The sequence below is a fragment of the Mesoplodon bidens genome (genome assembly GCF_964165515.1).
Source record: "Mesoplodon bidens genome assembly, contig: HAP1_SCAFFOLD_445, whole genome shotgun sequence".
NCBI lineage: Eukaryota > Metazoa > Chordata > Mammalia > Artiodactyla > Ziphiidae > Mesoplodon > Mesoplodon bidens.
In genome coordinates this window covers 249512-273958 of record NW_027672417.1, presented here as the reverse complement: position 1 = coordinate 273958, position 24447 = coordinate 249512, and the positions used below count along the sequence as shown (strand labels likewise).

At 37.5% G+C, this 24447-nt stretch overlaps 1 pseudogene across 1 annotated transcript; it reads left to right on the top strand.

Moving 5' to 3' along the window:
* Positions 1 to 306: 306 nt before the first annotated feature.
* Positions 307 to 22224, top strand: LOC308610225 (ferritin light chain-like; annotated as a pseudogene). Its single transcript has 2 exons — positions 307 to 335; positions 21616 to 22224. The product of its transcript is annotated as a ferritin light chain-like (transcript).
* Positions 22225 to 24447: the final 2223 nt, after the last annotated feature.

The following is a 24447-nucleotide window of genomic DNA, read 5'->3' as shown; positions in this document are numbered from 1 at the left end:
TAGATAAACTACGAGGTCCTACTCTATAGCACAGGCAACTATATTCAATACCTTGTAATAACCTATAGTGGAAAAGGATCTGAAAAAGAAATATATATATATATATATATATATATATATATATATATATCTGAATCACTTGGCTGTACACCTGAAACACAACACTGTCAATCAACTATACTTCAAGTAAAAAACAAAACAAAACAAAGTAAGTGTAAAGGGAAGTATAGTTTTATAAATTCACCTCTGATATCCAATGGACCAACTGAAAGACAACAGAAACTACAACTTTCTAGGAGACAGGACATGGCTAGCAAACCAGGCCGTTACCCTCGGTAATGGTCATACCTGCCAAAAAATATACAGACTAGCCTGCATTCATGAATACATAGGTATTCTTCACTTATCTGGCATTATTAGGCAATGAGGTATTGTATGTTAGGAGAAGTTTTTTTTAAATGACAAATTTAAGAGGAGTTATTTTAACCTTCACTTGGTAATTTTTTTCTAAAATTAAGAAATGTATCCACTGGTGTATCTAATGTTTCCGTGATAACTCGGGGTCATCAGTTCAATCAACGTTTGCATGAATAATGCAAATGGAAACAAGACAGGCATGCTTAATGAAACTGAAAATGACATAGCACTGGCTGGAATAACTGATGAGAGAGCAAGAAAAAAACAAAAATGAAAACAAACCGTGATCAAGAAACAATCGGTCAAGTTCTGACTTTCTGTACTTAGTTTCAAAAAGAGACACCACAAATCCCAGCGAGAGACTCCAGCAGCATTAGCTGTCTTTCTCCTTTGTTTCCACCTTCCTTTCCTTTTCCTTCTACCCTAGATTGTTCCAGGAAATGTTTATAGCTGCTTCCAAGACAAATGCTAATACTTACTTTCTCTCACACAAACTTCACAATATGTCACGTGATAAATAGTGTGGAGGTAAAAGACAATTCATCACAGGGACATCTCCCATGAAAATAAAATGAGAAACTAGCTTCTAAACATGCAGAGAGAAGGGCGTGGTGTCAGGCACTAATTTCCTTGCAAATTCCTCTCCATTTCTAATAGACGTTCTTATTTACCAAGATCCCTTTTTATTGGTGTCCTATTCCAGACTGCTCCACTCCGCCCATCCTCATCCTGTAAAATACATTCACACTCTTTTGTGACCCTACCTATTTGCCCATTAAATAATCAATCATAGAACGGTCGGAATTAAATATAACGTGAAATTAAAATACTGGAGTCACTTGGAGGGTTTAAGCAGCTCCACCAGAACATACTGGACATGGATTTAAAGAGGCTGTGTGGGACTTGCTCTTGTCCAAGTTCTTTCTCAAGGAGTATCTGAAATAAGCCTAAATTCAGAGTTAATCAGATTGGCCTGCTTTCTCAGGTGGACTGGAATTCATTGCTCTTTCCCCTCAACTCCCTGATGTCAGTGGCACTTTCCAGAGATGAGGTGGACTTCTCTGCCTACTGCAGAAGCTCAGTTCCCCTGGGGCCCATTCCCTGTCTGAATCCCACACTTGAGGCCAGGTGCCACCCTTCCCAGAACATTCGTGGTCTCATTTCAGTTTTTGACCTGCTCAGATTGAGTCCCTGTAGACTCTTTCTCAGCTTGAAACCTGCTCTTCAACCCCTTTCCCTGACCTCGATGGTTACCTTCCTACTTTAGGTCTCAGGTGCTTTAGCTATAAAATGATATAGTTGCCCTTAATTCTAAAGTCTTCTTTCTAAAGCTCTACAATGTGGTGGCTCCTTGAAAATGTTTCTCTTTGCTGGTTTTAATTTTGTAGTGAATTAAAACCACAGCTACTCTAAAAGACGGTATGTTACATTGGATAAGGGAAGTGTGTTTTTGTAGTTAGATTAACAGGGATGGAAGACGACTTAGTATGTTTTAAGATACTCATGATCCATTCTCGTGAGAGTCAGGGGAAGAAGGGGAAGGGAGTTAATAAAATACCAAACCATTGTGACAAATTAAGTTATCAAAGATGTAGCTGATTAGTTACTACTTGAATAAGCCACACATATCCAATTCAAGTTTTCCTTTATTTTTCTAAGGAGGGATCCCAGTGAACTGAATCCCATGTTCAGGAACTCCACGTTCAATGGCTTAGTCTTTAAAAACTGTTATGTTGCTGGAAGAAGAAATATTTCCCATCAAGTCCTAATTGATGTTTAGCTATCACGCACATTTGAAATAAATTTATTACTTTGCCTGATCTCAGTGTAATACATTCCAAAGGGGCAAAGAGCACACGAAAATTTATGGAGTCTCCATCTTCTACACTAAAGTGTGCAATAAATTACATAATATTGGGCCGTGAAATTCACAAGCTATAGAAACCACACCATTAGCAATGTATACAGTGGTAAACAGCAGGTAATGATAATGATATAAAACAAAATAGACTGTGTATGTTGGCACTGCTGCCAATAAAGCAATCATTAAATGCATTCATATGCATCTATGCTAGGTAAGCTCTTTGAGGGCAATTGCTATGAATTCTACATACCTGTCAGGATATTATATAGAGCCCAGTTTCTATGGCCTTTATTCAGAGACGCTGAGAAATGGTTACTGTGGGTAAATTCAGACCTTTTCTCAATATAGAATTTGGTCAACATGCATTCTGAACAGCAAAATTTCACACTGCTTTCAATTTTCCTACAGTACTTGCCACCTCAACAAATGCAGGATTAAGTAGAATGGATTATAAGAAGTTAGAAAGGAAAGATGGAAGAAAAGAAGGAAGGTAGAAAAAAGTTGCGTATGGAGTACATCAACATTTACGTAAAGAGTGGACCTAAAACTAACCTGAGGTTACCCTAAACTATTAGCATATGATATAGAAGCGTAAATGAAAAAATAAAAAAAAACAGCAAGGAAAACTCAAAGATTCTTTGTTTTTTCACTTTACTGCATATACACGTCCGTCTTAAATAATCTATATGCTTATATCCAATAAGAGAGCATTGTTTTGCAAGGCTATTTGGGTTCTATCAGCATGTAAAGGTCGGACAACTCAACTTTAGCAGAGTTAGCCTTCAGGTGAATAATTGCTTCTTTCAGGTTGTGAGCATTTCAATTTTCCAGAAATGTTTCCCAAAAATTAAAAACTAAAAGAGTCCTAGAACAGCATCCTTTAGAAGTTTTATAGTATCAAGTTTTTTGGAGGAAGAGTATCCTTGTCGATTATCAACACAATGATTCCAAGCAGGTCAATTTATGCTGAGAATATTATATAACAGAACCCACTTCACCTCCATTATACTGACAATGATCTTCCTTACTTCAACCTTGTGCTTCTTAGTAAAGTTGAAAATACTGAGCCAAGAACAGACAGTGACAATGCCAGAGACTCAGATGTACCTATAGGTGCCTTCAGACAACATCAGTCACCCAGGCTAAAGTCCTGGTTTTAAAACATCCCAACATGAATGAATCTCAAAAACCATATGCTGAGCAAGTGAAGCCAGATCAAAAGGGCACCTACCGTATTATTCAACTTACATGAAATTCTAAACTGGGCAAAATTCATCTCTAAAGATAAAAATCAGATCCGTGGTTGCCTTGGGGTGGGAGATGGGGATACTTTTGCAAAAGCCTAGGAGGAAACTTTCTAGGGTTTTAGAATTGTTATCGATCTTATGGGGGTGGTAGTTATACAAATGTGTACATTAATTAAAAGTCATTGAACCGTTGACTAAACATGTCTGCATTTTATTGTGTGTAAATGATACCTTAATAAAGTTGATTACAAAATGAACCAAAAACAAAACAAAGAAGAAGAAAAACCTCTCAAGACCTCAAAGGAAATACACTGTTTTCTTCCAGGGTACCAGATTGGAAATGAGGCACTGGTCTGTTCTACCCTCAGATTATCCCGAGGATTATCTAGTCTATTTGAAAGCACTAGAGTCCCCTATCAGAAAAACTCACCCCATGTTTAATTACTTTGATTTCTTCTCTGCCTCTTCTCCCACACGGTGAAGTCATTTACGGAAGAAAAACCAGCTTTTTCCAACTTTGCATCATCACATATTCTTTCCAAAGCTACTACTTATGGAACAAAATTTGGCTACACTTTGTAAAAATCTAGTTTTTTGAGCCTTACAAATCTTAACAGTTAACCTATTGCCTCCTTTGGAATTTGGAAAAAAAATTATTTTGAAAATGAATAGCTGAGATTTGACATTTTTGTGTTTTGTGATTTTCTCTTCCCCTAAGAGAGAAGTGAGTAGGAATGAGAAACACATACATAAAGAAAAAACAAATTATCTTGCTGCCTTTGCATGGTTATAATTTATAGGAGGCCCTTTTCAACAATAATCTATTATCAGAATCAATAAAAATAATCTCCATGAAGGCCAGGCCAGGATATTTGTCTCTTTTTCAGCAGATTGCAATACAAACCACATTCATGGATAGATATGCTTCTTCATGATCTTTGTAATACTGTAACAGCTGACCATTTCCTCATGCCTCTTCACCTTAACTTAAACCTGGTTTTTCACTAATGACCTCACATTTCCTTCTCTATCACTTGGTTGTCGGCCTCTTTTCCAACTCCAACTCCAACTCGCATTTCACTCTGGAACCAAAGGAAGACTCACACCTTCCTGCTTTTTAGTGGTACCTCAAGGTCATTAACATATTGTGATCAACCTGAAGAACAGCCAGTCAATTGTTATTGCAGAGCCATCTGAGAGTTTGTAGCTCTAAAAATTAACTAAGGACCACATTTGTCAAAAATACCCTAGTTTAAGATTTTGGTAATATAGCAACAATAATTCCGAAGTCATTTATGACGATCAGTGTGGGAAGCACCCTCCTTCGGGAAGATCCTTTGCCATACAATACACTTTCCCTGTCAGGTAATAAGGAAGCACGACTGTGGAAATTAAACTTTTGTGGAAAGAAATACTTGGCTTCGAGAAGGCTTGAAGTTCATACATTTTCCTTGAATTAGATTCCCCATTAATTACATTATCCACAGAGAGGTAATTATCAGAATTATGTAAGCAATTAAGGAGATGCTACTCCACATTCTTTCAGCTTGTTGACCTTTCTCACTTTATTTCATGTGGCTATCTGAAACATCAGTGATTTACATGTCTTTCTTTTTTTTTAACAGATTTCTGTGTGTGTGTGTGTGTGTGTCCCCATGATGAAAACATCATTAAAATAAAATATCATGAATAGACTCTTAAGAAGCAGAGTCTACTTAAAGTCCTGGAAAATGTGAAAGCACTAATATTCATGGACAACTCTACACTCTGAACGCTACTCCAAATTTTATTGATCTCTATTTTGTCTAGGAGTTTTTCAAATTTTCTACCATGATCATTTGTTAGTTTTATAATTACATAATAAAGGCATTACATCATACAATCTTTTGTTATCCATTGCAGTTTTAAAACTATTCCTTTCCTTGTCCTCAGCAGATATGTCATAGATTATTAGTACACAAGCAAAGACTTTCAATGTAACAGTACTTTATAGTGAGAAGAACTATACTGAGCTATCTCTATCCTAAGACAATGCACTAGGAAAGCACTAGGAATTCTTAAGCACTAGGAATACAGAGACAATCAAGGGGCAAGTTCCTTGCTTTCGAGTAACATAATCATTATAGCAAATGCTTAAATAGCACTTAGTATATAACTCACCACAGCAGTCTTATTATACTCCTTTTAAATCGGTGAGCAGAGGAAGCCACAGGGAAGTCATAGGGTAAAGCCAGAATTTGAACCTAGGTAGACTAGTACACTGTCCACGGCTTTAACTACTATGAAAAAAAAAATATATATATATATATATATATATGTCATATATATATATATAACTTCAAGTATTCTGAAGTTACAAAACACTTATCTACCAAAACTCAAAAAGGAGCACACAAAATTGCATAGAAAATAAACATGTAAAAGGTCATAAATAAACCACAATATAACCTGCTCCACATAATATACTGATTGCAGTGTCCTGGGCCTCTCCCATCCTTAGGTAGCTGGAAATTACAACAAAATAATACTTTTCACTTTTGGAAGCCACACTATCTCTCATACCAACCAACTAATTACTTCCTTATAGAGAATAAGAAATTAACCTGAATATCAGAAAAAAATATATATATATAGCATTACTGATGTAGAATCTTTATTTAAAGACAATAACTTCAATAGCAGAGGGAACTTTACCACTGCAGGCTTCAGATAACCTCTATATTTCTCAGATTTTATGCTAAATCATAAAATGCCATATTGTGTCTGGAGCTATTTTTTCAATAGTCCATTTTCTTAAATGGACTAGCAAAGCAGTAAATACTGAGGAACATTTTGGCTCCCAAATCCTAAAGCCATTCTGATTATGCCTGGGTCATCATGGGGACATCATCGGAACTACCAGAGGACTGGCAGAAATACCAGTGGTCTAGCCAGCTTATAAATTAGAAATTATACAGAATCCAATTTTATTTTTTGTTAAGTAATTCCTATGAGGTTTTTGGGATGTCAGTGTAAAGTCCTTTGATGTGTAATCTTTATCCATTAGATAGGGAACAATGTCAATCCCCATCATAAATACGGTCCCAATCTGACACTGAAAATCCACTGTAGGGCATAGGACCTGCAAATAGGATATGAATCACACACATCCATCCACTCATTCAGACAATCCACAAATATTCATTTTTAAGTCTACTATATGCCAATAATGTACCGGGCTCTAAGATGCTAAACCATGCTAAATGCTGAAACAGACATACTCAGTTCTGGCTCTCCTGGAACTTATGACCTACAGAAGTGCCTTCATTGTAAATGGTCAGGACTCAGCCAATGCTATTATCATCAGCAGGTGACCAAATGATAGAGCCTGCTTTCTAAACAAGCTCCACACTCTTTGCTTTCAACATTTTTGCTTTCCTTCAAGCCACATAATCCAGTGGTCAGTTTCTCCCAGTTAGTGAGGTTTGGGGAAAATGTACCCAGTGAACAATTCCTTGTGGCCTCACTCCTTCCTCACACTCTCCTCTGTGCTCTTGAGCTAAAGAGACCTGGATTCAAGTCACTTGCTCTAACCTTATTATTTTAAAATAGGGCTGCTCCTGCTTTGAGGATTTCCACGGGATCAACACAGTAGCAAAGCAGCACTGAATCAGAAGCAGGTAAATTTCAAAATGACAGCTCTAAAAATATCCACTCTCCTTTTGTTCTCCTCCTATCCCTTTGCTCTGAACACCTCTGCTCTGAGGCTTTGCCTTTACCCTTCTCTGATTACTGCTCCAAAAGGGTTTCCAAGAACCGGGAGTATTTATGGTTTCACTTGCTCCCAAGTCCTTGGTGGGAAAGGATGCTTGCTTTCTGATTCTTACTAATTCCACACTCACATTGTTAACACAAAAATCATCATTTAAAAAAAAATTTCCTCAGCTTCATATTTCATCTGGGCCAACACTGAAAGAATATTTTCAAAGAAACAATATCCTCTCTCCTTTGCTCTTCTGAGTTTCACGTTTTTACCTCCAGTCTCATTTTCAACCCTTATTACGGGATGCATCACCAAAATAGAAGAAAGTTCTTTCTGCTTTCCCTGTACCAGCCAATTATTCTACTTTGTTCTGTCTCTAACGAACAGAATGCGAAATCAACACAAAGCCTGATTATGCGACCTCTTCCAAGGGAAAGGTCTGAGAGTTGTCTATTTACTAATGAAGCTCAGTGTGTATTAAGGGTTGACTGAAGCAATCATCAGGAATTTTCATCCCTTAAATTAATGTTTTCCACCAGATGCACATCGTTCATTTCAGATAATATAACTTTTAAGTTCAGGATACAACTGGACAAAAGAAAAGAAAAAGAAGTAACCAACACAACACTTGCAGTAATAACACAGTAACAGCTATCATCCTTCCCTGAGGAATTCAGCCTACTTTATGGACACAATTTAGTACAAACTCATAAGAAAGCTAACAAAGCCCAAAACCACTTCACAAGAGTGTAGAGAGGTAAAGGTCAAAATTTATTACTGCCAGGCCCAGCAGACAATGGCACCTACCGGAAAGAGCACAGGACGGGAAAACCTGGAAGCCTGTGCTCCAGTTTTGGTTATTCCTGTAAGCATTGGTATGATCTGAGTGAACTCAGCCTGCCCTGCTTTTTCCGTTTATAAAAACCTACATCATCCTCTCATTAGAACGAAATGCCACATCTGAAAAGTTGCAGATCTCTTTAGGAAAGAAACAAAACTCATGTTTCTAACCAAAATGGAATAATTCAGTCAATGGAGACATAATAAAAAGCTGCCATAAAGCAACTGTTTACTTGAAATCTATCTTTTGTGGTGTATTTATATGGGTAAGGAGTGTAAGGATATCATAAGTAGAGTTACCAATTCTTCCAGAAATCAAGGTCATTGAGTTCAGATTCCAACTTTGACCTTGACCCAGGCTTACAGAGATGTAACATGTGCCAATACCTCATATCCACCATACATGGGAGAAACAAGGTATGCAGACAGATCTTCTTCTAAGTATCCCATATATAGTGGTTTTAATACAGGGTCTCAGATTCGTTGCCATTCTTCACATCCAGATGTGGGCATTTCCCCTTGAATTTGGGCAGGCTTTCCATGGCTTCAAACAGTAGAGCAGGGGTCAGTAAATTATGGCTGCTGGGCCAAATCTAGGCCGCTACCGGCTTTTATAAATGAAGCTTTATTGGAACACAGCCATGTTCCTTAGTATATGTATTGTTTGTGTCTGTTTTCACATCACAGCAGCGGAGCTAAGTAGTTGCAAAAGAGACTGTATGGCGTGTAAAGCCTAAAATATTGACCGTCTGACACTTTATGGAAAAAGGTCTCCAACGCCTGCAATAGTATAAAGTGATGCTATGTAACATCTAAGACTAGGTCATAAAAGGTCATGCAGCTTTTGCATGATTCTCCTGGAATGCTTCAACCCTGAACGCTCATTCTTGGGATACTCTATCTTGAATCCTAACTACCACGTTATGAGAAGTCCAAGCCACATGGGCAGCCATCTATAGGCACTCCAGGCAACAGTCCTTGTTGGGCCCAGTCTTCAAGTCATCCCATCTCAAGGGCCAGACATGTGAATTAAAATTATCTAGATGATTGCAGCCCCAGCCATTTGAATCCCCATGAGCTGAGGTTTCAGACATCAGTCACAGAGTAGAGACAAGCCATCTCCTCTGCGTGCTGTTTGAATTGCTGACCCACAGAATCTGGTCACATATTAAAATTTTTGTTTATTTCACCACTAAGTTTGGACTTCTTTATTATGTAGCAATAGATAACTACAGCACTGTGTCTGTACACAGGAGATCTACATTTCACAGAGCACATACTTTTAGATGTGAATGTTGACTGCTCAATTTCTAAGAAGAACGTATACACACATATAGGTACAAAATAGTTATGTATATGTAAATATTAGACCTATATAAACTAATCTATATTATCCATAAAATGAGGGGCCCTTGATAATGGCTAACATTTCTTTTCGGTATTTATTGTGTTCCAAGAACTGATAAATTCTTGCATTGTATGAATTTTCTCTTTTAACCCTCATAGCAACTCGCTGAGAGAAGTAATGTTATCTCTATATTATAGATGAGAAAACTGAGGCAAAAACAGATAACATGCTCAAGAGTACTCAACAAGTAAATTTTAGAGTCAAGATTGGAACCCAAGTTCTCAAGGTTTAGATCCCTTACTCTTAGTCACCAAGCTATATACTGAGTAAGGAGATGAAAGCTGAAGCCATTACCTCATGCTCAAGAAGTTAGACAGAAACTTAGCAGGCATGGTTGAAAGAAAACAGGACTTGGAGTCGTAAGTCCAGAGCCTGAGTTATGAAATGAATTCTCCTCTCATCTAGATATAGGTTTGTTTTTAGAAAATGAAAAAGATCACTGCATGTTTTGATGGTTAATTTCTGTACTTAATGATTACAAAAGAATGGAATTTTACCAGGGAGCTATTTTGCAATGACATAACTTATTGATTCAAAATCAAACCTTTATTATAAATTCTTGATTCAAAAGCAAATCTTTATTAAGTCTCCGTTGCATCAGAAGTCTTTCCCATTCTTCATTTCTTTTAAAACCCTTTCCTGTCTACTCTTGGCCAAAGCTTGAAGCCTAATTTAACATTTGGAAATAAAATAATGAAATAGTCATAACACAGCAATTCCAATGCCTACTGAAATGGAAGCTCTAAATAATTTTTCAGATAATTTAGGAAATTAAAAATATTTACATCATAGATGCAAAGAGAGAAGTTACTTGTGTAATAAAATAAATGGTGAGACAAAAAGTTTCTGGTCAAGTAGATTTGTTTAAATATGAACACTAATTTCAGCTCTATCCCGGTGCTAAAACCCAGTGACAGGTTGCATACAGTTTCTAAAGGGATAGTTCAGTGCATTGGGTCAAATTCATGCCATAAAATGTGGTATTATTAGTAGTACTAGAAGACAGAGTGTGACTGTCTTCTTTGGGACATAGATAAAGACCCCAAGTTAGACAATATCAAGCACAAGTTATGTAGAATAAGATATGATCTCAGTCTTTGGAACATGTCATCCAGGATTGAACAAGAGGTAGATTTATTATGAAGTACATGAAGCCAGAGACAGTAAGCAATGAGTGGTAGTTGGTTAAAATAGACAGGTTTTAGAAGTAGAGGCAGGGATGTAGAAAACAAACTTAGGGTTACCAGGGGATTGTGGTGGGGAGGCTAAATTGGGAGATTGGGGCTGAAATATACACACTGCTATACATAAAATAGATAACTAATAAGAACCTGCTCTTCTTATTAGCACAGGGAACTCCACTCAATACTCTGTAACGGGCTATTTGGAAATGACTCTAAAAAAAATAAAAGTGGATATATGTATATGTATAACGGATTCACTTTGCTGTACACGTGAAATTAACACAACACTGTAAATCAACTATATTCCAATAAAATTTTTTTTAAAAATAGGTTTTAAGAACCATAGTCAGGGAGCAGTGTGGATTGGAAAGACCTGGCAAGAAATATTTCTGCATCCTCAGACAATGCTCCCCAAGCTGGCTATTGCAAGGGTGAGCATTTAAGAGATCTTTGACCTAAGGAGGACAGGAGATTAACAATCAACCCCAATGTGCATGAATTATTCTCCTCTGTGTTATCAGAAATCAGATGGCATCCTAGAGCAAGGGTCAGCAGATCTTTTCTGTAAAGGGTCAGATAGTAAATATTTTGGATTTTGTGTACCATACCTCTCCGTTGCAACTGCCTATCTGCTGCTGTAGCACAGAAACAGCCATGCACCATACGTTAATGAATGGGTGTGGGTGTGTTCAAGCAAAATGTTATGTACAAAACCAGGAGTCAAGCGAGATCTGATCAGTGGGCCAGAGTTTGCGGACCCCAGTTCTGGGTCAGTGTTCACAGCTGAATGAGTCATGAGGCCTTAAGTTCCAGTTCTCATTGTACTACTTTCTACCTGGGTGAACTTGGGTTCATCCTTTTATTTATATGGGCCACTATATTAGTCAAGCTTCTCCAGAAAAACAGAACCAACAGCATGTGTATACAATGTGCCCATATATATTGATAGATATAGATATCAATATTGATACCTAGATCTATATCCATATCTATATAAAGATAGAAAAAGAGAGAGAGAGACTTTAAAGAATTGGTTCACACAATAATAGAGGCTTGGTCAATTCAAAATCTGCAGGTTAGGCTGTCTAGAGACTCTAGGAAGAGTTGCAGTTCAATTTCTGTAAGTCTTCTGGTAGAATTCCTTTTTGCGACAGGGAGGTCAGTCTTTGTTTTATTAAGAGCTTCAACTGATTGGATGAGGCGCACCCATACTATGGAGGATAATCTGCTGTACTCAAAGTCCAACACCAATTTAAATATGAATTTCATCCAAAAACACCATCACAGAGACTACCCTGGTGGCGCAGTGGTTAAGAATCCGCCTGCAAATGCAGGGGACACAGGTTTGAGCCCTGGTCTGGGAAGATCCCATGTGCCGTGGAGCAAATAAGCCCGTGCACCATAGCTACTGAGCCCGTGCACCTAGAGCCCATGCTCTGCAACAAGAGAAGCCACCGCAATGAGAAGCCTGCACACCACAACAAAGAGTAGCCCTCGCTTGCTGCAAATAGAGAAAGCCCACGTGTGACAATGAAGACCCAACGCAGCCAAAAATATAAATAAATAAATAAATAAATAAATAAATAAATAAATAAATAAATAAAATTGTAAAAAACACGAAAACACCATCACAGAAATATCCAGAATAATATCTGACCAAATAACTGGGCATGGTGGCCCAGACAAATTGACATAGAAAATTAACCACCTAAGCCATAGTTTTGTCATCTTTTACTGAGAAATTTGACTTATCTGAACTATTTTGATAACTAGAAGATACCGTCTAGAGGTAACACCCTCAGGTTTTTACATGGTAGGCAGCAGAGGGAAAGAGCCCATTTGTCCAGTCAGATGACACCTAAAGATAAAATTCTGTCTTCTCTTTCCAACCCACAAGGATGAATGCCAAAAATACATCACTTATATCTGCTTTAGCTAACATAGGATAGGTCTGGAACAGACCTATGCTCCCAGTAAGCCTCATGAAATGCTATTTCATTAAGGGGAGACTTTACTTGCTAAGATTAGAAGCAAAAGAGGGTGGTGGATGAAACACTGCCCAAGGATATAAGTTCATGCAAGGAAGCAGGAGAGAGAATGGGTATCCGAAAATGTGCGCTCTAAGCCAACACTAATTCCACAGCATCAGGTTATAATTCAGGGAGCACAACTGCTGGGGTTTTTTTCCCCCTCTTTTTTTCCCCCAAAGAGGGACAAATCAAGCATACTGACAAAGGAAGAGCATTAGTCACCACAGATAAATTCCTTTTTAGAGGTGATCTTGCAAATAATTTGGCTCAGTGTAGACTATGATTTGGTTCCAAAAACCATAAGCTAGAGCATTTCATTCCAGGTCCCTCCTCAAATATCCATGATAGGTAGAAATTTGGCATCAGTAGTCCTTGAAATCTCCCCAGGTGATTATAATATGCAACCAGGGCCGAGAATCTGGAGATGTAGAGAGAATTTAAATTGAACTTTAGTTAAACAGTAAAACGAGCTCTGACTCTACTGGCTGGAGCTAGAAAAGGGATATGCATTTACTGGGATGAGAAGATAAAGAAAACCAGGGAGTAAATCAAATGCTTTACACCTGTGCTTAGCTAATTGTTACTCAGATAATTCAGACAATCTTACAGCACCTGAACCCTGAAATTCCTTAGTTCTGTTTAAAAAAAAGTAACTCTTCAAGTAACTGAACTCTGAGAATCATGTAAATCATAAAGAAAAAGAAGAAATCTTATTTTTTGAATTAGTTGATTTCATATATACTGTTTCACTTTCATGATGTTAACTAGTTAGCTTTCTTTCCATTTTATGTTTGAGGAAAGTAAGGCTTTAAAAATCTCAGTCATTTTCTCAAGGTCACTTGTTAAGGGTGTGGTAGGGAGCATAATGTCTCCTAAAAATGCCCTCACTCTAATCTCTAGAACCTATTAATATGTTACCTTACATGGTGAAGAGGACTTTGCAGATATGACTGAAGTTATAGACCTTGAGATAGAAAGATTATCCTGGATTACCTCATGGAACAAATCTAATTGCATGAGTCCTTAAAAGTAGAAAACCATTCCCAACTGTAGAAAGAGAAAGAGAGAGATGTCCTAATAGAAGCAGAATCAGAGAGATTCAACATTTTGGGTTTTGTAGGTGGAGAAAGGGGACTCTGAGTCAAGGACTACAAGTGACCGCTGGAAGCGGATAAAGTCCAGGGAACAGAAACACCCCTAAGAGCCTCCAGAAAAGAATGTAGCTCTGCCAACACTTTTTTTTTCTTTTTTAACCATCTATACTGGAGTATAACTGATTTACAATGGTGTGTTAGTTTCTGCTTCATAACAAAGTGAATCAGCTATACGTATACATATATCCCCATATCTCCTCCCTCTTGCATCTCCATACCACCCTCCATTCCCGATCGCACCCCTGTATGTGGACACAAAGCACAGAGCTGATCTCCCTGTGCTTTGCGGCTGCTTCCCACTAGCTATCTATTTTACATTTGGTAGTGTATATATGTCCATGCCACTCTCTCACTTCATCCCAGATTACCCTTCCCCCTCCCTGTGTCCACAAGTCCACTCTCTATGGCTGTGTCTTTATTCCTGCCCTGCCCCCTAGGTTCTTCATAACCATTTTTTCTTTTTTTTAGATTCCATATATATGTGTTAGCATACGGTATTTGTTTTTCTCTTTCTGACTTACTTCACTCTGTAGGACAGTCTCTAGGTCAATCCACCTCACTACAAATAACTCAATTTCATTTCTTTTTATGGCTAAGTAATATTCCATTGTATATATGTGCCACATCTTTATCCATTCATCTGTAGATCCTGCCAACACTTTTACTTTACTCAATTGAGACCAATGTCAGACTTGTAAGGTAATCAATTTACATTGTTTTGAGTCACTATATTTGTGGTAATTTGTATGAAAGCAATAAAAAACTATTACAGGGGTCCTACAGGAGCCAGGCTATATATTTATACTTAAGTATTTCTGAAATGAATTTAACCTTGTGATTGACAGCAGCAACAGCTTCCAAGGGATCCCACCACACACCTGAGGCAAAAGCAGCCTAATACAAAGCAGTGACAGCAGCAGGTCACTGCCCCACACTTGGGGTAGAGGGGGACTTGATCTACTGTAGCAGCAGCATAGCCTGAATGGGAACCCATCCTCCTGTGGCACTAGTCCCATTAACATTAGTCTAATCTGCTAGCACCTGCTGCGCTAACAGGCCCAACATATACAAACCCTCCAACTCAGCAGCATTAAGTGAGCCAGGCTCAGGGTTTCCTGAAACTCATATCCAATGGCACTGGAAAGCCCAGATATCACCTAATGTTATGAAAACATAAAAAAAAACAATAACAGAAGACTGGGAACTTCAGAAAGAAAAGGGGAACAATGGAATGGGTGAAAACAAATGGGGTATATATAAGAGAATATCATTAGCCTCATGAGTTTCTTAAATACTATATAATGGTCAAAGCAAATATTATGACACCATCTGATGTGGTTCTCAATGTAGAGAAAGGAAATACTACAGAAAATCATACTTTAAAACTGGGGAATATTAAGAGACTAAATGGAAGTAAAATTTTGGAACTTCACTTGAAGTAATAAAACACTGATTCCAGTAGGCTATGGTAAGTTACATATGTATACTGTGATGCCAAAAGTAACCACTAAGAAAACTATACAAACAGTATACACAAATGATTATAAATAAATTAAATTAAAATGGACTTATTAAAAAATGTTTAAGTAACCCACCAGGCAAAATAAGAGAAACACAGGATTGAGAAACTAAGGTAAAAGACAAAACAAAAAATAAAATGGTAGACCTAATCTTTAACATAGCAATAATTACATTAACTGTAAATGATCTAAATAACCAAGTCAAAGACAGAGATTGGAAGAGTAGATTAAAAATTCACAAGCATGATCCAACTATATACTGTCTATAAGAAGTTTACTTTAAACATCATGATATAGGGAGTTCAAAGTAAAAGGAAGATAATGATATATCATGTGAATGTTAATCAGAAAAAGTAGGAATGGCTATATTAATATCAGATAAAGTAGACTTCAGAGCAAAGGAAATTATTAGGGGCAAACAGGGTCATTACATAAAGATAACAGGAATAATCCACCTAGATGACCCAATGATACAAAATGTGTGTGCACCAAACAACAGAACTTCAAAATACATGAAGCAAACACTGAAAAAAAGTAGTAAAAGGAGAAAATTTTAAATCCACAATTATTATTTGAGACTTCAGCACAGCAATTTATAGAACTACCAGAGAGAAAAATCAGCAAGAATATGGAAGAAATGAAAACATCATCAATCAATAGGATATAACTGACATTTAAAGAACACACTCAGTAACAGCAGAATACATATTCAAGTGTCCATGGAATATTCACTCATATACTATATACTGGGCAATAAAAAGAACCTTAGCAGATTTAAATTGTAATGTGCCTAAGTGTTGGATGCTAAGACTCAGAGGTTTTCTTATTTCTTTCATTTATATATTCATAAAAAATTAGCAGATTTAAAAGAATTAAAATCATAGAGTATGTTCTCTAGCCATAATGGAATCAGACTAGAAATCAATAACAGAAAGACAACAGGAAAGTCTTCAATCACGTGAAAACTAAACATCACAATTCCAAATAACTCATGGGTAAAAAAGACAGCAGCAAGGAAATATTTTTTAATGCATAGAATAAAAGAAAATGGAGATATAACAGATCAAAGTTTGCAGAATGAAGTGAAAGCAATGCTGAAAGGGAAGTCTATAGCACTAAATTGGGAAAGAAAGTGTTTCAAAGCAATAATCTAATTTTCTATATTACAACAGTAAAAAGGGAAGAGGAAAAAACACTAAACAAGCAGAAGGAAGGAAATAATAAAGATGAAATAGAAATCCATGAAACTGAAAACAGGAAAATAGGGGGGGAAAATCAATGAAACAAAAGGCTGGTTCTTGGAAATAAACAATCTAATCAATAAAGATCTAGCAAGACTGATAAAGATAAAAAGATGGATGGCACAAACCACAGATATCAGAAATGCAACCAGGGATACCATGGCATATCCTGCAGGTTAATAAGGGACAAGTTGTTATGAACAAGTCTACACTATAAATTGAAAAATGTAGGTGAAATGGGCCAATGCTTCTACACTCAAAACTACCAAAACTCAGCCAAGATGAAATAGATAATCTCAATTTTCCTGTAACCATTAGAAACACTGTTTTTTCATTTAAAAACTCCCAAAAGGAATATTCAGGTTTAGATGTTTCACTTTTGCCCAAGACATAAAGAATTAACACCAATTTTACATGATTTGATAAGAAATAGAAGTAGAAGGAACAGTTCCTAATTAAATTTATGAAGCCAGTATTACCTTGATACCAAAACCGGACAGGGATATGATAGAAAGAAGAAAACTACAGACCAATATTTTTTATGAAATTGGCTGTAAAAATCCTCTGCCAAATATTAGCAAATTAAATCCAGAAATATATAAAAAGAATAATATACCATGACCAAGTGGCATTTATTCTAGTTATGCAAAGTTGGTTAAATATTTGAAAATCAAATTATCAATATTATCCACCATATCCAATAGATTAAAGGGAAAAGTCATGTGATCCTATCCAATAATGCAGAGAAAGCACTTGACAAAATCCAATCTCATTCATGATTGTAAAAAAAGAAGAAAAAAGAACTCCAAGCAAACTAGGAATAGAAAAGGGACATACCGAAACTCATAAAGATGATCTACAAACAACCTATACCGACATTATATTTAACCGTGAAAGACTGAATGCATTCTCTGTAAGATCAGAAACAAGGCACGGATATCTGCTCTCACCACTTTTATTAAATATATCACTGGAGGTTCTAGTAAGAAAATAAAGCAAAAATAAATAAATACATACATTTAAAAGTTAAATTTTTAAAAAGTTCATTTAAAAGATAAAAGGACTATTCCTACTATGTTGAATAGGAAGGAATATATCCTACTGAATGTTGAAGAGTAATATATCCTATTATATTGCCTAAGGAAAAGTAAAACTGTCTGTGTCTGAAGAGGACATGATAATCTAAATGGAGAAAATACCAAGGAATCCACAAAAAGCTTGAGAAATAATATTAGTTTGTAAATGTTTTAGAGTACAAGATCAACACAATTTTATCACATTATATATTAATAACTAATGTGTAGAAGCTTAAATTAAAATATGTGATGCCATTTACAACTGACCTAAATAAATACTTAACTACAAGCCCAATAAGACATTTATAGGACCTCTATACTGAAAATTACAAAATGCTGATGAAGAAAAAATTTAAAGTCCCAAACAAATAGGGAGACATACCTTGTTCATGGATTAGAAAACACAACATAATAAAGATGTCAATTCTCCCCAAGTTAAGAGGCTTAACACAATTACTCTTAAAATGCCCTCAAGGTTTTTGCGGATATAGACAAGCTTTTTCTAAGATTTATATGGTAAGAAGAGGCTGAAGAATAGCTAAAACAATTTGTAAAGGAAGATTAAAATGGGAGGAATTAATCCACCCAATTTCAAGACTTTGCAGTAATTTTGGAGGGTAGATACATAGATCAATGGAATGGAATAGAGAACCCAGAAATAGACTGACATAAATACATTTAACCTGTTTTTGACAGCAGTGCAAAAGCTATCAAGGAAGAATAGACATTTCAAAAAATGGTACTGAAACAGTTGGACATCCCTCGACAAAAACAAACAAAAAATGAACCTTAACCTAAACCTCCACACCTTACACAAAAATTAAATCAAAGTGGATCATAATCTTAAATGTAAAAGCAGGACATTTTTAGAAAAAAAAATAGGAGAAAATCTTTGGCATCTAGAACTAGGTGAATAATTCTTAGACTTGACACCAAAAGTATGATCAATAAAAGCAAAAACTGATAAATTGGATCTCATCAAAATGAGTTAAAAATGCTTCATAGAAGATCCTTTTAAGTGGATGAAAACTCAAATTACACAGTGGGAAAACATATTTGAAAATCCCATATGAGACAGATGACTTGTATCTATAATATACAAAGAACTCTCCAAACAACTTAAAAAAATCCAACTAGAAAATAGGCAGAAGACAGGAACAGACATTTCATGGAAGAGAATATACGCATGGCAAAGAAGCACATGAAAAGATGCTCAACATCATTAGCATTAGGGAAATGCAAATTAAGACCATAATGAGATATCAGAGAATAACTAAAATTATAGTGACAACATCAAATGCTGGTGAGTACGTAGAAAAGTTATATCACGTCACTGGTGGGAAAATAAAATGGTTTAGCCACTCTGAGAAACAGCTTGACAGTCTCTTTTAATCCTAAAAGTAGATTCACCCTACAATGCAGTAATTGTACTCTTGAGCATTTATCCAAAAGAAACAAAAACTTAATTAAGTTCCCACAGAAACTTACACATAAATGTTCATAGCAGTTTTATTTATAATAGCCAATAACTGGCAACTACCCAAATGTCTTTCAATGGATGAATGTTGAAACAAATTGAGATAAAATCTTATGATAGAATACTACCGAGCAATGATAAGGAACAAATTATTAATATATGCAAACATTAAAATGAACTTCAAGGGAATGATGCTGAAGAAAAAATTTTTAAAAGCCAATCTCCAAAGATTAAGTAATTCATGATTATGTTTACATATTATTCTTAAAATAACAAAACTGTGGAGATGGAGAACAGATTAGAAGTTGCCAAGGGTTAGAGATGGGGGTAGAAGGTACAGTGGGGAAACTTTGTGAGGTTTTTGTGGTCCCAGTACAAATAATACAGCACTCTTGGTTTTAATCCCTAAAGATTTTTTAAAACAATTCCTAATAAGAGGTGTCCAGATAATTAGCAATGGCAGCAGATTACAGGTATAGCTCCCCAACATGACAACTTCAAAAGAGATTGTACTAATTCAATGCATATGTTAATGTTAAAAAGGCCAGTCACAGTACTTAAATGGTATATATCTTAACGATATTATCCTAAGTATCTAGCTATACCAGATGGACTAGCAGGATTTTCTGTACATTCAATCTTATTTAAGACAGGAAATCTTATAATAAGAGAGTTAAAAAAAGAAAAAGAAAAAACAACACACCTCAACTACAGTTGGATATTCTCATAGGAAGATGAGGTGAAAAAAGGAGCAGTGGTTCAAAAGCTTAAGCAGTGGCACCTAAATTTGGCTACATATTAGAATCATCTGAAGCACTTTTTAAAAACCCTCACACTGACTGTTGGTCATCCTAGACCAATAAAATAACTTTAAATCTCCTCAGACGATGCCAGTGTCTAGCCAGAACTGAGAACCAGCGGACTAAGCAGAAGGGGATGTTTCTACAAAGATTTCTTAACAATAAGTCCTTTCACCCAATCAGATTTACCTTCCCACAAAGGGGTAAAGAAGGCTAGATGTTGTCCATACTTGCTTAGCTTTAATTAGCACTTGTGACTTGCCCAAATCCTAGATCATGTTTCCCCTAAACTTCATGTTATTCCCTAAGTTTTTCAAATCCAGGGCTAAGGGGTTTGCCAGGATGAGATTTTAAGTGTTCACACAGGGGAAGTCCCTGGCAAACCAGGACAGCGGTCACTCTACATTGAATTGTAAAGTATCCTAAATAACCCTGCCACTGCTCCCAGATACTAGTCTGTGCCAACCAGTGGAGAAAAGGCATTCTCCATTACTACCACGGCAAATGCTGCTGTACTTGCCTTGGCTACTCCCTATCTTTTCCAGGCGTCACTCCCCTTCACCTGCTGGTGGACGCTTTGGCAGCTGACAATGCAGATATTTTCAAACTTTAAGGTGAATAAAAATCATCTGGAGGGCCAGTTATAACAGAGATCACTGAGCCCCACTAGAGTTGCTGATTCCATAGGGCTGGGATAGGGCCCTAAAACTTGAATATCTGACACATTATCAGGGGACGCTGGTAAAGCTGGTCAGGTTGTTACCGAATGCAGGTTCGTGTGTCTGAAGCACAGTGAGGCCAAACAAACCTAAAGGTTGGAGTCTGGAGAAGAGAAAGGTTTATTGCAGGACCGAGCAAGGAGAGGGGTGGTCCGTGTTCCAAAACCCCTGAAATCTCCAAAGGATTTCAGCAAAGCATTTTTAAAGGCCAGGTGAGGGAGGGACATCCCAGGGCATGTGATCAGCTCGTGCACAATCCTCTGATTGGCTGATGTTGAGGCCACAAGGCAGGTAACATTATCCATCCTTAGGTGCCAGAGGGTCTGGGGGCTACGTGCTCATGATCATCAAGGAGTTCATTTCTTCCATTGGGTGGTGGTTTTTAGCATCTGAAAACTCAAGAAATATGCCTGAGATACTATTATCTGAGTACTTCAGAGAGAAACTACAATAGAGGATATGGGGGATGGGTCTGTCCTAGGAAGGCCCCATAGGGTACTGCTTGGTTACAAGGTGACCATACTTTGAGAACCACTGCTCTAGTGGCTTGGAATGTTAAGAAAGCAATGGAAGAATCCTTTCCCAGATCTAGATTCTAGTATCACCAGCTATTTTGGTGGGAGGAAGGGTAAGTTTTGTCCTTGCTTGGACTTCTTGTTCATTTATATCAAAGCCTATTTGAGGCAGTGCGTTCGGCAGTCCTGCAGATCTGTCTTTTGCTTCAACAGTGTTTGGAATGAACAGACCCAGGGACGCTCCTTGCTCCAGCCCCCGACCACCTTCCAACCTTTCTTCCTTTCGCAACCTTTGGAATCAGACACTCAGCTATCCTCAGCCTCCAGGACAGGCCAACACCAGTTTTTGAGCTTAGCTCCTTATCACTGATCAACCACGAGTTCACAGGTTCGTCAGAATTATTCCACCGAGGTGGAGGCCGCCGTCCACCACCTGTTCAACATGCATCTGTGGACACTTACCTCTCTCTGAGCATCTATTTCAACAGCAACAATGGGACTCTGGACAGTATGGGCCACATTTTTCGCCAACTGGCTGAGGAGAAGTGTGAGGGCGCCCAGCGCCTCTTGAAAATGCAAAACCAGTGCTGCGGCCGCGCCCTCTTCCAGGATGCGCAGAAGCCTTCTCAGGATGAGTGGGGTAAAACCCAGGATGCTGTGGAAGCCGCCATTCTTAGGGAGAAGAATCTGAACCAGGCACTAACGGATCTGCGCGCCCTGGGTCCTGCCCGTGCAGACTCCCAGTTCTGTGATTTCCTGGAGAGCCGCTTCCTGGAGGAGCAGGTAAAACTCATCCAGAAGATGGGAGACCACCTGACCAACCTCCGCAGGCTGGCTGGTCCGCAGGCTGTGCTGGGCGAGTATCTCTTTGAAAGGCTCACCCTCGAGCCAAACAGGAGTCTCTGAAGTCCAGCCGCGTCTGAGGAGACCCTCTGGCGTCAGAGCTTCTGCCTGAAGCCCCACTCTGCAGCCACTAGGCAGCTTTGTAACCGCCCTGGAGCCCTCTCCCAAGCCTTGGACCAAATGGAAACAATAATGCTTTTTGCAGAAGGAAAAAAAAAAGCCTATTTGAAATACAAACAGAATAAAGTGAAAAAAAGAAATATATACATATATTCACGTTCTTTTAACATATGAATTGCCCCACTTTATCTGTGTGAAATAAGTTTGTTCCCATTATTGGGCTGGTTCTCAAGCTTTGCTGCTCGTTTGAATTACCTAAAGAGCTTTGAAGAAAAACATTGGTGTCTGGGTCCCAGCCCCAGAGATTTTGATTCAGTAGGTCTAGGGAGGAGCCTGGGCACGGGAAGGTCTCAGAGTTCCCCAGGTGATTCTAATGTGCAGCAACTTTGTGAACCACCTCTTGGCTTCAATGCAGCTAGTCATCAGATATTAAATCTAAGACACATGGACTACTAGTGCGTGAGCTCTGTCGCTAGGTGTATTCCATTTTCTTTCTCCTGGAAGATTCGTGCCAGGGAAAATGATTGATAGTTGTGTTACTTCTCTGAAATGGATGGAAATTTCCAATTAGCGTGAACAGGGGAGGGTGAATGGGTGAATGCAATAAGGTGTATCATTTACGTATTGCCCTATGTGTATGGCTAGAAGCTTTTGCAACTGAGGTCTGCCCTACTTTTCATGCTAATGGTAATGCTTGTCCTCCTAATGCAGCCGTAAACTTTATAAGCCCATAGGTAGACAGCATCACAAAATATTTACCCCTCCCCACTGGCCCACTCTCAAGCTTCACTCCCCTTCCCCAATACACAAATGTACATCAGTGCGCTTGAGACCAATATCAACATACTGACCTTCAATTCTTCTACTCTGCAGCTTCCCTCTTATCAGGAGATGTCAGCATTTAGTGCAAGGACAAATGCTTGCCTCTTGAGGAGTAATGTAGACAAAGCCTCCAAGAGACAAATAGCCCTCAGGGAGGGGGAAAAGGTCTTTCAAAAAGGTTAATGCCCAGAGGAGGCATTTTCAGTCATCTCAGCTTAGAGGTCAAATATCCAAAATTAAAAAGGTTAAAAAAAGAAGAAGAAAGCAAGGAAGAAAAGAAGGAAACAATTTTCTTATCTCATAGTAATAAGGCAGTTTTCCTTAAAAAAAAAGACTTAAGCCTTAAATTCTCTTTCCTAATCAAAATGTGCTTTTCCATCTTTAGACTATTCCTCTTATATCCTGTATTATTCATGATGTTTAATTCTTGAAATAGCACATGGCTGAAAACAGAAGCTAACCTCTTGTTCACTATGAATTAAATCTTCTTTTCCTAGGACCCGTCTACAATGTACAATTTGGGGTTGGCCAACATAATTATTTTCTCTGAAATACGTTACAGCATTTTGCCTTTTCAATATATAGTTATACAATACATTGTTAACACAACATATTTAATATAGTCAATATAGTAAATACAACTATAACACACATGATATGATGCCACTTTGGTGATTTTCTTCATCCATGTAATTCTGAAATTTGACAGTATAGTTTTCATATTCTAATGAGCTGAGTATTACCTTTGCAAGGATAGAAAAATAAAATAAATTCATAATATTCTTGTGGGGTTTGCCCCTGGGGTGGATTACCATAATGCGGGGATATTTGAGCCTTTCCCCAAGTCATTAAAAATCCTCCAGCAAGCAGCCCCTTGTTCTCTCCAGGGAGTGGGGGGAAAGGATCTTTAATCATAATAATCCCGGGGGGAGAAATCTCGGAAATAAGACATCTGCTTCTGTGCCTTGTTGTTTTGCAGAATAGCAATGATTGCCTTAGCAGCTTCTATTGCCATATGTATACAATAAGTAAATGAACATAAAATTGAATAAACGCATAAAAGAAGGATAAACCCACCCAGCTTAACAAACCCACTCTCTCACCTGCTGTGCCCCGAAACATGAAAGAAAGAATCACGGGATCATAAGGATTAATAAAATAACAGCCTCTGTTAACAAAATTGACAGAAGGTATAAGGATAATTTGTCTGATGTGGGACCAACAGCTTAACTAACTGCTTAATTCTTTTTTAAAGGGCAATTCATTCATTTATTGTTTAAATATTGCAAGACAACATCTGAATTTTTGTAGCACAATTTAAATGTTTTACTTTTTTGATAAAGCAGAGTATAATAGCAAAAACAATTAGTTTCCAGTAATATCTATATCTCTATTCAGAATTAAGTCTTCCACAGACATGTAACCTGG